The 15742-nt window shown below is 46.8% G+C and overlaps 1 non-coding gene across 1 annotated transcript; it reads left to right on the top strand.

Moving 5' to 3' along the window:
- Nucleotides 1-1695: 1695 nt before the first annotated feature.
- TRNAG-CCC lies at nucleotides 1696-1768 on the top strand. Its single transcript has one exon. It is a non-coding gene; the product is annotated as a tRNA-Gly (tRNA).
- Nucleotides 1769-15742: the final 13974 nt, after the last annotated feature.

Raw genomic sequence — 15742 nt, 5'->3', positions numbered from 1 at the left:
GTATACTAGGACAACAATTCTTTTCTTAAACTGTGCTGTTTTTTGTTAATTTACCCTGGACTCTAACCTCCTCTCTCATCACAAGATTAGTCATTGAAATATCTTCAACTATTTTCAAGGGCTCCATCGTATTATCTTTTCCACTAAGCCTTTTCTTGAGGACCTCCCTCCTGGTTGCCCTCTGGACTTGTTCCACAGCAGTCAGCCCATCACCTTCACAACCTCTCAGTACAGTGGACAGAGACACTCTTTCCTGGATCCTATGCCAGCCTTTTTCTTGGTTCACACTTGAATAGCATCCTCGAGTAACTGCCCAAGAAAGGTTGCTCAGGAGGGGAATAAGCTAGGCCTTCCAAGCCTGAGCCTACTGCTTTTTAACCTTACTTTTTTGATGGTTTCAAAGCCATACTCTTTACCACTCTGATCTGTTGACCTCTAGCAAAATGAAGAAAGACACTTCACTTGCTCTGAGGATGTTGAGGTTAGAGATGTCTTTTCTAGATTCTGAGGTTGGAAACCTAGATTTATCAATGGTAAAAAAAAAAAAATTGATAATTAACACCATTTGAAGGTTCTCCATGTGCCAGGCACTGTGCTAAGTGCTTTACATAAATTAAAATCTCATTTAATTCTCACACCAAATGTATGAGATAGGCAGGGTTATTATTCCCATCTTATAGATGAAGCTGAGCATAGAGGAGTTAAGTAACGCGGTGAAGGTCACAGAGTAAGTGATAAGAGTCAGAATTCAAACCCTGGTTGGTTGACTCTGAAATTAGCATTCGGATTCAATAATCTATACTTTTGACTTCCCTGGTGGTCCAGTGGTTGAGAATTTGCCTGCCAACACAGGGGACACGTGTTTGATCCCTGGTCCGGGAGGATCCCGCGTGCTGAGAGCAGCCAAGACCGTTGGCCACAATTACCAAGCTCGAGAGCACGCACGCCGCAGCTACTGAAGCCTGTGCACCCTAGAGTCCATGCACTGCAGCTAGAGAAAGCCTGTTCACAGCAATGAAGACCCAGTGCAGCCAAAAATAAACAAATAAGCGTTAAACATATCTACACTTCACTTCTTCTGCTATAACAGAAGAGGTTTATAAATTAGTATCTTCTGGCTTTGTCTTCTCCCCAACCTATTTGGTAAATGTGGACACAAGACCTAAAATCCAAGTGACTTGTTCAAGTCCTTAGCTAGTTAATCATAAGAACTAAGAAACTCAGGTTTCCTAGTATTTCCCTTTTCAATCAGGCAGTGGGGCTTCAAATTCAGGATTGGTTTCTGTACCTTGGTCTCCCTGTTTAGGGGATAAAATTAGTGGAAAGGACATGTAAAAGATATATATCCCATCAGCTTGTGACTGGGACATATAACAGAGGCAGATATGATGCACTGTGGAAACAATGAAAGCTGACTCATTTTATGTGGTATGGAAGGCTTCCCAGGGGAGGTGGCATCGCATTGAATCATGCATAGGAGTTTGAAAGCCAGGGGAGGGCAGGACATCACAGAGGGAAGGAGCAGCAGAAATGAAAGCAAGGAGGCTTGAAAGTGAACAGCCACAAAGTTTGGTTCCCACGTCAGCAAGTACTCCCTGTCCGTGTGAAGACATCCAGAGAGACCTGTACTCCCTTCAGTCAATCTTCAATCACACATTCATTCAACATGTTATCAATAATAGAGATAGAGGGACTTCTCTGGTGGTCCAGTGGTTAAGACTCTGCACTCCCAATGCAGAGGGCACAGGTTCAATCCCTGGTCAGGGAACTAAGATCCCACATGCCACAAGGTGTGGCTAAGAAAAGAAAAAATAGAGATAGGATGGTATGGTAAAAAAGTTCCGGTTCTAGTTCTAGCTCTATCACTAACTCACTGTGTGACCTGGAACAAATCTCTTCTTTTCTGGGCCTTGGTTTCATCATCTATCAATTGGGAGAGCAAATTGATGATTTCCAAGGCCTCTTTCTACTTTCATTTGTGATGATTACAGAGCAAGAATAGGATAAAGGTGTCGCGATGTCCTTGACTTACCTCCATGAGAGGAAGGGGAGAAATAACATCTGTTGACTTCTGCTTCATGCTGGGCATCAGCCCGTCCTACCATCCTGGAGGGAGATGCTATCTTCTCATTCAACAGAAGAGAAAAATGAAGTTCAGACTGTTTGAATCACTTCCTCAAATTCTCCCAGCAAGTAACAACAAAATAAGAGCTAAAATGTTTGAAAGTTCACCACATCCCAGACACTGTGTCAAGACCCTACATTAGCTCATGTAATCCCCCAAAAACCTCCATTAAAAAAAATTTTTTTATTGAAGTATAGTTGATTTACCATGTTGTGTTAATTTCTGCCATACAGTGAAGTGATTCAGTTATACATATATATGTATATTCTTTTTCATATTCTCTTCCACTATAGTTTATCACAGGATATAGAATATAGTTCCCTGTGCTATATAGTAGGATGTTTATCCCTCCTATAGATAATAGCTTGCATCTTCTAATCCCAAACTCCCAATCCTCCGCCTCTCCACACCCCACTCCCTCTTGGCAACCACAAGTCTGTCTTCTATGTCTGTGAGTCCTTTTCTGTTTCATAGATATATTCATTTGTGTTGTATTTTAGATTCCACATATAAGTGATATCATGCAGTATTTGTCTTTCTCTTTCTATCTTCATTTTCGAATGGGGTAACAGGAAGTGTCTAATGCCATAGTCTGTGCTCCTAATTACTAGACCACACTTCATCTCAGAAATGACATCTGAGACAGCATCAAACTCCATATAATCCACTTGGATGAGAGGGGACCACCTCTCTGTCTCCTCACCACCGGGTTCCTGTGATTTGGCCATGATGGGAGAGGGGCAGAGAGGGACAGATGCATGCAAACTGTCCCTGCTCTCCCCTGGCCTCTCCTGAATGCAAACTGCACTTTGAATTTCTGCCAAAAGATGCCCCTGCGGCTGTCCTACTGAAGAATGAGGTATGGGGCCATGGGAAGGAAGATCTAGGATCCTTGGGCCCCCGACTCTCAGAGCCAAAATTGACCTTGCAGATCAGCTGATTCCCTGCCAGACCCCAAGCTTGATATCAACCATTTTCTTGACTCAGCTTACAAACCTCCAGTCACAGAGAGCTTATTATTTTTGGAAACCTTCCCCATCCCCTGATAGGACTTTTAGAAGGTTCTTTCTTTCATTGTATTGAAGCTGATGTCGATACCCTTTACTCACTGAGGACTTTAGATCAAGCCCCTCCCTCCTGGGCAAAGACTCTGGGGTCAAGTTTTCTGTTCAAACCCCAATCCCACCCTTCCCCAGCTGCATTGTTGTTTAGTTGCTAATTTGTATCTGACTTTTTGCAACCCCATGGACTGTAGTCCACCAGGCTCTTCTGTCTATGGAATTTGCCAGGCAAGAATACCGGAGCAGGTTGCCATTTCCTTCTCCAGGGGATCTTCCCAACCCAGGGACTGAACCGGCATCTCCTGCATTGCAGGCAGATTCTTTACCCGCTGAGCCATCAGGGAAGTCCACCCAGTTGAGTAACCTTGGACAAATTGAGGCTCAATGCCTCAATTTTGGTTAATTTCCCACAGTTCCTGTGGAAGTTAGCCTGAAGCCAGATTTTCCTAGCTTGATCCTCAATGATCCACAGCCTCTTTCCATTGCATCACTTTGTACAGTGCTTTTCTGGCCACAAAGTGTTTCCCCGTACATCGCATCATCTCATCAGACCCTGGGAAACAGGGCCGCTGGGAAGGAGGGAGGCATGAGCGGCGTGTGGTTATCTCAGTTTAGCAGGTGAGGCAGATCTCTGACCCCAATACCAGACTTACTCCAAACCCGTGCTCCTCACACCTCTCACAGTTAGCATTCCAGGGCGTCTGTACGCCTTGCTCTCTCCTTCGCCCTGGTTTTCCCGTGCTCACCTTCTGCCTGCAGCGTCATCTTTCCTACCTCTCTTTGCTGATCACTATTCACTCTTTAGGCTCCAAAGATGTCACACGTTCTCCGGGAATCTCCTTGCTTCTGTCCACTCACTCAGCCAACACCTCTCTCACTTGTGCTTACTGTAGCAAACTGTTTGCCCCCACTTTATTCTATTGCTTTTTTATCTCCCTCTCACACCAGCTGCGGTGTGCAGTCTTCTGTCGTGTCCGACTCTTTGTGACCCTATGGACCATAGCCTGCTCGGCTCCTCTGTCCATGGGATTCTCCAGGCAAGAATACTGGAGTGGGTTGCCATTTCCTCCTCCAGAGGATCTTCCCGAAACTGTGTCTCTTGTCTCCTGCATTGGCAGGCAGGTTCTTTACCACTAGCGCCATCTGGGAAGCCCTGGCTACTAGAATGTAAACCCCATGAGGCTGGAACTATGTCTGTCTTGTTCATTGTGTGCCCAGCCTATAGCACAGAGCTTGGAATAAAGTGATTACTTATTAAATGTTTGTTGAACAAATAAATGAATGACCTGTCCAGTATTTCAATATTCCTACAGTATGGCAGGCCCCCCTGTCCCTCACTATCTCTCGGAGTTTGCCCAACTTCACATCCATTGAATCAGTGATGCTATCCAACCGTATCATCCTCTGCTGCCCTCATCTCCTTCTGCCTTCAGTCTTTCCCAGCATCAGGGTCTTTCCCAGTGAGTCGGCTGTTCACAGCTGGTGGCTAAAGTATTGGACTGTCAGCTTCAGCATCAGTCTTTCCAATGAGTATTCAGGGTTGATTTCCTTTAGGACTGACTGGTGTGATCTCCTTGCTATCCAGGGGACTTTCAAGAGTCTTTTCCAGCAGCACAACTCAAGAGCATCAATTCTTCAGCACTCAGCCTTCTTTATGGCCCAACTCTCACATCCACACATGATTACTGGAAAAACCATAGCTTTGACTGTATGGACCTTTGTCCATGGCTAATAATGGCCTACATTATAATCCAGGCTTTATTTATAATTCCAAAAATTCTTTTTATCACCTTCTGAAACTAACCTAATTCCTACCCTAGCCCTTACTCTCCCTGTTATTACTTAATTCCTTAGATTTTTACCTTGTTTATTGAAGGAATACTGGAGCTCGTCTGATTCAAGCCCTTTATTTTCTACATCAGAAAATGAAGATCCATAGAAGTTAAGTGGTTTCCCCAAGGTCACACTGCACGCTGTGGCAATCCTTCTTGACTACCAGATTGGTGCTTTCCCACTGAGTTCACCGAAGAGTTCGTGGACTTCTAGGGCTCTATCTTTGGGGTGGGAGTAGTAGTAAATAACTCCACCTGGAACTTTCTTGGAGGTCCAGTGGCCAATACGCCACGCTCCTGATGCGGGAGGCCTGAGCTGGATCCCTGGTCAGGGAACTAGGTCCCACATGCTGCAACTAAGGGTTGGTATGCTGCAACGAAAAATCCCAGATGCTGCAACAAAACGTCAAAGATCCCGTGGGCCGCAACTAAGACTCAGCACAGCCAAATAATAAATATTTTAAGTAGTAATAAAATAATAATAAATCCAGCCAAGTCCCTGCTTTATGCTCTCTAGCTGCTCCAAAATCCAGACACAAGAAGTCTGACATCTCACAGGCAAAAGTGTCAGGCAGGACTGGCTGGAGGAGCATGAGTTGTGGGGGGAGGACGAGGAGGCTGGGAGGGCGGATCACGGACAGCCAAGGATGCAGACAGAGAGACCAGGCAGTATGGCACAGCCTCACTGTTGTGGGGTCCCTGGGGGCTCCCACTGTGGCCACACCAATCCCTCTGCCCCTGAAGCTGACCTCTGGGGCCAGAGATCAATGACCCGGACTTTGGCTTCAGCCCCTCTTGGCCCTCCAGTGACCACAGAGGGCACAGAAGAGCAAGTGGACTCAGGGTCATTAAGTAACTGTCACTCTTCCCCAGCCCCACTTGGGGCTCTGCTGGGGGAAGGGCCCGGGACAGAACCGTTACCGAGAGACACAGGTGTGGTTGGTTCTTCCCTCCCCACCAGAGGAAGAATGAGACCTCTATCTCTGCTTGACCCCCACCGTCTTCCCCTTCCTGCCCTCACCCAAGAGTTCCTCCGGTGCTCTGTAGGTGCTCTGTATCCGCCCACCTCTTTAGCACGGAGCCCTGACTCCGCTCCCTGAACCCCTAATCTCCTACCTGAGCCTTCATCTTGTTTGCTGAGCCCCATTCCCCCCTTAGTGAAACCCTAGACTTCTGTTAGCTCAAGCTCCTTTCGTGGTTTCCCTCCCCTGTCGTCCTATTGCACTGTGTAATCTGGAACATTTCCTTTTTGGCCGCCCCACAAGGGATCTTAGTTCCCCAACCAGGGATTGAACTCTCGGCCCATGCCTTGTAAGCACAGAGTCCTAACCACTTGCCCACCAGGGAAGTCCCAATCTGGAGTCATTTTATGCTTTTTCAGTCAAGGCAGTAGATGGAAATTCCTCGTTCCCCATTTTCTGAATATTGCATCCCAAGTACCTTCTCATCCCTCACATCCCTCAAGAACAAACCTGTTGTTTTGGCCATCATATTAGCAGACCCCTGTCTCAGAAGCACATTAACCCACCCACATGCCCCATCCCACCTGCTTTCCATCCTTCCTGCCCACCATTCCTTTCCCACATCCATCCCCACCCCCCTGCAACGCCCTAGCCAATCACTTCTAATTGATTGGTTAGGGAGGAGGAGGAAAGGGATCGATGGAAGAATCTGGGCCTATTCTAATCAACTTAAAGGTCCAGGACGGAGTGATATTAATTGTGGCGAAGCTCAGCTGATGGTCATGGAGTTGAAAGTGAGGTGCTTTGAAGTGTGGAGGAGAATGGGTGCAGAGCTCAGACTGTGCTCTGAAGGGCAGGAGGAGAGTTGTGGTGGAGCTAATAGAAGTGAGAAGGCATAAATCAGTAGGAGTATTGGCATTAGGTTGGGGTTGCCCTGACTACCCCCAGCTTAGAAATTTACCACCCCATTCCTCTAGAGTGGGGTCTTGAGTCCCTGGTACTCCAAGTGTCCAGCAGGGGGCGCTCTGTCCCTACATTTCTCCCTTTCCTCACCCCTCAGAATTTTCTTCTTTCCTTCAAAACTATTGTTTGAGCACAACTGTGTGCCAGGCGTTGTGCACCAGACACCATGCCATGGACTGCAACCATTCAGGCACCAACCAGACGCACAAACAAGGTCGTAGACTCCGTGGTGCTGGCAGCGTGGGAATACAGTGAATAAATAATTATTGTGACTTAATTCAAAGAGTATCAGACAAAGCTTTCCTGAGGAGCTACCTTTTAAACTGAGACTTAACAGATGCCTAAATCTTGACCAGGTAACAATGTGGCAAAGAGGTGAAGGAGTGTGTAGGGGTTGCCTTTCAGACAAAGGGAACAATGGGCTTCAGAACCTGAATCAGGGAAAGATCAGGGCCCCTTCAGAAGGAAGAAAAGAAGCCTGCCTCTGTGGCTACATCCAGCTTTGGTCAGAGGTTTAACCCTTTCTGGACTTCCCTTGTGGCTCAGCTGGTAAAGAATCTGCCTGCAATGCAGGAGACTTGGGTTCCATCCCTGGGTTGGGAAGATCCCCTGGAGAAGGGAAAGGCTACCCACTGCAGTATTCTGGCCTGGAGAAATCCATGGACTGTATAGTCCATGGGGTCGCAAAGAGCTGGACACCACTGAGCGACTTTCACTTCACTTTAATCCTTTCTATTGTGAAACTCACACACTTGGAGCCTCCAAGTTTCGAAGACTCAGTTTTCTTGAGAATTGCCTTTTGGGGGAAAAAACATGAAGAGAGAGAAAGCCAGCAGGTCTCTGGGTCCTTTCTAGAGTAACCGAGCTCGGGAGGGAGAATTCCTGTTCATCCCCTTCCTAAGCACAAACTTTTTAACTGGGAGTAAAACAGAAGTCGATTTAGTTTAAACTTCGGGGGCCCTCCCAAGGCCATGGAGCTAGTCAAGGTGTATGCTAGCATATTTTTATAAAATATGCACATATTTTAGTCACAGCTGGACATCTGAAATGTGAAATACCAACAGTTAGTCCAAGAGGTGTGCCAGGTAATTAATTAATACAAATACATTTTCTGATGTTTGTGGTTATTTTTCAGTTTTTGAAATTTGTGATTTATTATGACCTCTCTTCTTAGTCTAAATAAACGTTCACTTTGGGTATTCATTTTATACCTATAATCCTATACTTTTTAAAAAAAATTTTATTTATATATTTGGCTGCACCACATGGCGTGTGGGATCTTAGTTCCCCTACCAGGGATCGAACCTCCACCTCCTGCAGTGGAAGCACAGATTTCTTTCTTTCTTTCTTTTTTAAAACTATGTATTTATTTATTTTGTTGCACTGGGTCTTGGTTGCTGCATGCAGGCTTTCTTTAGTTGTGGTGAGGAGGGGTTGCTCTCTAGCTGTGGTGTGCAGTCTCCTCACTGTGGCGTCTCTTGTTGCGGAGCACAGGCTCTAGGGCACACAGGCTTCAGTAGTTGTGGCACACAAGCCTAGTTGCTCTGAGTCACGTGAGATTTTAATTCCCGAACCAGGGATCAAACCTGTGTCCCCTGCATTGGCAGGTGGATTCCTATCCACTGTGCCACTAGGAGAGTCCAGAAGCACAGATTTCTAACCCCTTGACCACCAGGGAATTCCCCTATATTTCTTTTCTTAAAGAGGGCTCCCAAAATTGTAAAAGCTCGACGTCCAATAAGACCTACGTATGCCCGAGTGGGATTCCAGAGGCTGACTACTGGCTCCAGACCTGAACTGGCTCCTGGATCTTTCCTCGCCCTTCAATCAGTCTCCCCTACTGTGTGGTCCACATCCACCTGGGTGGATGACTCAGGGTTAATAGGAATGCTAAGGGTATAGGGCTACATGAAAAGTCAGAGAAAATTAGTAGGAAAAAATTTTTTTTAACTTTCTATTTTGAGATTGCTTCAGATTCATAGAGAAGTTGCAAAAAGAATCAAAGAATTCCTATACACACTTCACCCAGATTCCCCAGCTGTTAAAAATTTACCTCATTTGTTATCATTCTCTTTCCCTTCCCAATATTTCTACATATACTCAGCTATTTCTGAGTAAATTGCAGATATAATGCTCCTTTTCCACTAAATATATCAAAGTGTGCTTCCTAAACATAGAAGGACATCCTCAAACATAACCATAATACTTATCGAAGTCAAGATGATGCACTGAAACCCACAGACTTTATTCCAATTTTATCAGTTGTCCTGCTAAGGGTCTAATAACGTCATTTCTTGTCTAGAATCAATCCAGGATCACTCGATCACTCATTCCATTCAATTCTCACACCTCTATCTTTTTTTCATATCTCTATCTTTTAAATCTGGAATAGTTCCTTTGTTTTTATCTTTTGCGACATGACATTTTAAAGAATCATAGGCCTGTTATTTTGTAGAATATCCCTCAACTAGAGTTTGTCTGATGTTTCCTCATGATTGGACTGAAATTTTGCATTTTTGACAGGATTATCACAGATGTTGATATATCTTTCTCAATACCTCATAGCAGGAGATAAATAAAATTAATATGAGCCATTATATGTTGAACTTGACTCACTTGGTTGAGGTGTCAGTTTTCTCCACTGTCAAGTTGCTATTTTTTCTCTTTGTAGTCAGTAAGTATCACCATCCATTGTGATGACATAGATTGTGTTTCTCACGAACTTTCGTTGTAGTTCTAGTTTCGTAGTTTCAGTATCCACTGCTAATCCTTGCCTACATCAATTATTATTTGGCTGGTTACCAAGTGTGATTTTCTAATTACGCTATCTTTCTACATTTATTAGAAGAGCTTTCTCTTCTCCATTTGTTCATTCTCTTATTTTATCTTTTTACTATTTATTTTTATTTATTTGGCTGCCCTGGCTCTAAGTTGTGGCATGCACGATCTTTAGTTGGGGCATGCCTACTCTTAGCTGTGGCATGGGGGATCTAGTTCCATGACCAGGAATCAAACCTAGGCCCCCTGTACTGGGAGTGCAGGGTCTTAGCCACTGGACCACCAGGGAAGTCCCTGTTCATTCATGTATATCAGAATGAATTCATGGATTTCTTTTATACTCCATTACCATCAGTTGTTCTGATTCTTAAATTGCCCCCTGTTTGGCCAGTGGGACCCACTTCAAACTGGTGTCTTCATCACGCTTTAAGTACTTCTTGCTTTCTGGTAAAGCAAGCTGTTCCAGGCTCACCTGTCCTTCCCCAGCCCAGCCTGAGATTAGCCATTTCTTCAAGGAGCCAAGTATTTTAGAAACGGAAAGTATTATGCAGAGTCCAGCTCCTATTAGTCTAGTGCTTTCAGCTTATAAAGTCTAACGTCTCCTATTTGTTAAAAAGCCTCAGGCTTAGAAAGAGGTGAGTTTGAGATTGGAAACTGCTTACTGGCTTTGCCACCTTAGATGATACACAAATGGCAGCACTGATGCCTACCCTCAGAGTTGTGAGGATGTAAACTCCAGAAGGGCAAGCATCAGTGTTTGCTTTTGACCACAGTGTCTCCAACAAGGGCCTGAGGACAGTGGGAGCTCCGTAATACTCTTATTTTCTTTTTATGCTATTTACTTATTTATCTTTGGCTGCCCTGGGTCTTTGTTGTGGCACACAAACTCTTTGTTGTACGCGGGCTTTCTCTAGTTGCTGTGAGCCGGGGCTGTTCTCTCGTTGCGGTGCCTCTCGTTGCGGCGGCTTCTATTGTGGAGCCCGGCCTCCGGAGCTTGGGATCAGTAGCTGTGGTGCACAGGCTCGGCTGGCTTGAGGCCTGTGGGATCTTAGTTTCTCCCCACCAAGAAGCCAACCCGTGTCCCCTGCATTGGCAGGTGGATTCTTAACCACTTGACCACCAGGGAATTTTCTGTAATAGTCCTGAAGGATGGAATGACCTGAGAGGTGAAGTGTGAAGAGTTAGCCTTGTGTCTGGCACATACACGCAGCTTGCAGTCAGGGGTGGCCGCTGTTATCTGTTTTGTGGATACTTGTAGATGCTCAGAGTTAGAGCTAATTGTCAGGGGGGCACTGGTGATGGGCCAGCTAGAGGCCTCTGCCCCCCTCAGAGGAAGGAAGGATTTGGATTGAACAGATAAAGACAAACACACACTGGCCTAAGTGTGCTGGGAAGGAGGCCACAGGCAGGCAGTCGAGTCCAGAGGAAGTGGCAGCTGGAAATCAGTTAGAGGTTCTGGAAGGCGTGTGTCCGGGCTGGACCCCCGAGCGGTGGAGGGTGAGATGTGGGCGTGGGCAGATAAGAGGTAGGGGGAACTGATCGAGGCAGACTTCTGGGAGACAGGAAGGAGTTTAGTGCTAGACTTGGGCAGACAAGTGGATGAGGCTGTACTTCAGAGGCCCTGCCTGAGACGCCCGATCTCGAGCAAGACGCAGAGCCCGCGTTGCGGGGGCCTCCTTGTCTCAGGGGGAGCCCAGGACACAGCCATCAAGGAAGCCCTAGGCCACTGCGGGAGATCCAGACCCTGTGGCTGGGGATTTCATACCTTGACCTTCTCACCACCATCCTTTCCCCCTCCTCCTGGTTCTGCTCCCTGCTCCCCCTCCAAATGCGGTTGGACTTTTAGCCCCTTGGCATGTCTCCCATCTGTCCAGGAAGCCTAAGGATCTTGCAGCAGGCTTCATTTCTTAAAAGCCCCTCCTTTATTCAAGCCTCTGAGGGTTTCCTGGAAACAGCGTGGTGGTGAGAGTCAGCTTCAAATTGGCCACCAGTCTCTCCACCAGGGTTATTTTGGAAGGTGACACCTTCCCCCGGCTTACCACAGTCCCCTCCCAGAGCACCCCCCGGTTGCTATGACAGCTGACAAAGGAAAACCACAAGACCGGAAGTTGAGCCAGTCTGCTTAGGAGGAAGCAGGGACAGAGCATGGTGGAGAACAAGGTCCCTGCTTGGCACACCCAGGCAGGCACAAGGTCAGGTTGCAGGGCCAGCAGGCTTTGATGCCACCAAAGCAGCCACTTTGCCATAGAAGCTTCTGTCCAGGAGTCTATCTTTAAGGGGCTCTGAGTAGCAGGTTCTATGACTAGATCTCTTTTTCATTGCACCCATTTTGAGGTGTGGAAACTAAGGAAGTGACTTAAAGAAGCTCCAACTGCAAGTGAGTGACGGAATGGGGCTCAAACCCAGATCTCTCAGTTCTGTCCTGCGTCCTCTTTACACAATCCCAATTACCTACCCTTGGCCAGGAATCCACAGAATCCAGAACATTCCAAACTGTTTCCTGAGACTTCATGGAATATCCTGACAAAATTGAGGCTAGTGATATTTATTTCTTTTAAAATGCATTGGACAAGTACGTGCATACTAGAAAGTAAACACATTTCTATGATGGGTCTTGCTGTGACATACCTATTGCCTTTAACAAAAGGTATGCCATCCCCAAGGGTGATTGTGCCCCAACCGTCATGGCTGAAATCCTTCACCACATTCTCTCTGAGGGCACACTTCCCATGGGTGGCCCTCAGGCAGAGACTGAGTCGACAATGACAGGAAGGCAAGGCCATCCTGGGAGACAAAGGACCTTGTGACGGGCAGTTTGGGTTTTTTGTTTTAGTTTTTGGCCATGCATCTTGTGGGGTCATAGTGCCCCAACCTGGGATCGAACCCACGTCCCTTGCAGTGAAAGCGCAGAGTCTTAACCACCAGACCACCAGGGAAGTCCCTGTAATGGGCAGTTTTGGATTGAGGACTCCCCAGTGGTTCTGCGGAAACTTTCCTAGAATTGCACCTCAGTCTAAAATGTTTCCTGCCCACCCCTCCTTCCTTCCTTCCTCTGTCTTCCTTGGGGGTTTCACCTGCACTGTGGTCTGCCCGCTCGCCCACCTTCCTCGGGCTTCTTGCCCATTTTCCCTCACAGGTATTTTCCCCAATAAATCAGTCCCACGTCTAATCCCCTCTTGACACTGGCTTCTCAGAGGACCTGAACTAACACATCAAGAATTCCTCCAAGTTTCACGAACTAGTCTCCAATGTGCATATGCATTGTTTCAACAAATATTTCTCCACTTTCATAGGAATGTATTCACCAACCACATGTTGAATTGAAGTCAAGCTATTTGATCATTTTACTATGTTTTGCAATTTGTAATTTCAGCATGTGACTGTGATACTCAATGCTTGTTGTCTATTCAAAACAGGAGTCAATTTGTGGATCATTTCTTATAGCAGTTAATTTGTGACACCTTTGTTGGTTTGTGAGCGACTGGGCTGTCTCCTTTAACCTGGAGGTGATCGCCTTCTGGCAGTGTTCTGCTAACATACCCTTACTTTGTAAGTGTTCCCTAGTGAACTTTGGGAAGAGCTGCCAGAACCCATCTTCAATGGGCATACCTTCCCAATGCTGATGCTGCTCAGAGCAATGGGCTTTAGACAGCTCCTTCTGGAGGAGGACCGAGCAGAGTCTGGTATTGCCATAATCCACAAAGAACAGTCCCAGAATCTGTGCCTGCCCACTCTGTCCAGAAAGGAGGACCCTCAGTTCTGTAAGACACCTCATGTTGACCCCTTTGGTCTCCTTTGATGAGTTTGTGTGTGTGTGCTCAGTCGCTCAGTTGTGTCTGACTCTGCGACCCCTTTACCCACCAGGCTCCTCTGTCCATGGAATATTCCAGGCAAGAACACTGAAGTGGGTTCCCGTTTCCTACTCCAGAGGATCTTTCCAATGCAGGGATCGAATCCATGTCTCTTGTGTCTCCAGCATTGGTAGGCAGGTTCTTTACCACTGTACCACTTGGGAAGCCTCTGATGTGTTGTTAAGAGTGGCCAAATCTAGAGGTGATACTATCCTTGGATTCCTTGAGGGTTTTGATCAAGATGAGGGAAATATTTTTAGTTAAAAGATATTTACTATGAATGGTGTCTTTAATTTCCCTTGTATGCTTTCCAAAGTGTTTTTACAAATGGCTCATTTAATTTTTTTTTTTTACTTTTACTTCTTTTTTTTTTTTTTGCCATGCAGCATGTGGGATCTTAGTTCCCCACCCAGGGATCAAACCCACATCCCCTGCAGTGGAACCACAGAGTCTTAACCACTGGACCGCCAGAGAAGTCCCCTACAATTTGCTCATTTGGCATTTTTTTCAATATACATATATAGATGTATTCACTTACTTATTTTTTGGTCTTCTGTGCTGCATGGGCTTTTCTCTAGCTGCCATCAGTGGGGGCAACTCTTTGCTGCAGAGCTCGGGTCTCTCATTGAAGTGGCTTCTCATTGCGGAGCATGGGCTCTGGGGCGCGTGGGCTTTGATCTTTGCAGCTCTAGGGCTCCGTGGTCCTTGAGCTCCAGGGCACAGACTCAAAAGTTGCAGCACCGGAGAAGGCAATGGCACCCCACTCCAGTACTCTTGCCTGGAAAATCCCATGGACGGAGGAGCCTGGTAGGCTGCAGTCCATGGGGTCGCTGAGTCAGACACGACTGAGCGACTTCACTTTCACTTTTCACCTTCATGCCTTGGAGAAGGAAATGGCAACCCACTCCAGTGTTCTTGCCTAGAGAATCCCAGAGACGGGGGAGGCTGGTAGGCTGCCGTCTGTGGGGTCGCACAGAATTGGACATGACTGAAGCGACTTAGCAGCAGCAGCAGCCTTCACTGGGGGCTTCCCAGGTGGTGCCTAGTGGTAAAGAACCCACCTGCCAATGCAGGAGATATAAGAGACGTGGGTTTGATCCCTGAATCGGGAAGATCCCCTGGAGGAGGGCATGGCAACCCATTCCAGTATTCTTGGCTGGAGTGAATTCCTTGGACAGAGGAGCCCGGTGGGCTACAATCCACAGGGTTGCAAAGACTTGGACATGACTGAAGCGACTCAGCATGCACAGAGGCAGCCTTAACTGGTTATTTATACATACTGCTGTTGGCGTTATGTTTTGCCCAGGGATTCTGTGCTGGGCAGATTGGGGAGCAAAGGCTTCCATTATGTGCGGCCCTGCGATAATCACAGGAAGAGGAGAGAAGAGGCCATGATGCGGTGCCCACTCTGGCCAGGCACTGCTCTCATCTAACAATCCTCTGCTTACACACCCTCCTGATCTCCACTTCCCAGGAGAGGGGCGGGGCTCTGAGACACCCAGTGAAGGAATAGAGTTGGAAGCCACAGATACGAGGTTTGGATCCAGGGTGTGGAGCTCCAGGGTCCCCAAGGCTTGTAACCTCCATGCAGCACTGCCTTCTCAGTCTGTGGAGGCTGGGCGTGGCGCTTGGAGACGGTCCTGCTCCCCTTGACTCCCAGGGATTATTTCTTGCAAAAAAAAAAAAAAGTTGCAGCACATAGGCTTATTTGTTCCACGGCATGTGGGTTCTTCCCAGATCAGGGATCGAACCTGTGTCTCCTGTATTTGCAGGAGGATTCTTTACCACTGAGCCACCAGGGAAGACCTGCTCATTTAGTTTTTAAAGTGATTCTGTGATTCTTTGAGCACAGGCTCTGGGGTGGGGTCTGCGTTCAAATTCTAGCTTGTTTTGTGACCTTGAGAAAATCATTTAAAATCTCTGAGCCTTATTTCCTTTTCTGTGTAATAAAACTGCCACCTCCTCCGGCAGGATGAAGTGAGGTCATGGAGATGTTGTGGTTGCCTGGGCAGGGGTTGCATCAGAGAAGGTCTGATAGGCTAAACTGGGGGTCTGAGGAGGCACAGAGCAGGTTGAGTCATTAGTGATGTGGTGAGATTGCCTTTCCTGGTCCAGGCAGAAGAAAAACTCCCCGCTCTGTGTTCCTGCAACACTTTCTCTGTCCCTTAAA

This window comes from Cervus elaphus, chromosome 8 (assembly GCF_910594005.1).
Source record: "Cervus elaphus chromosome 8, mCerEla1.1, whole genome shotgun sequence".
NCBI classification, from domain to species: Eukaryota; Metazoa; Chordata; class Mammalia; order Artiodactyla; family Cervidae; genus Cervus; species Cervus elaphus.
Note: the sequence above shows the minus strand (reverse complement) of the source record. Positions and strands in the feature narration are given on the sequence as shown.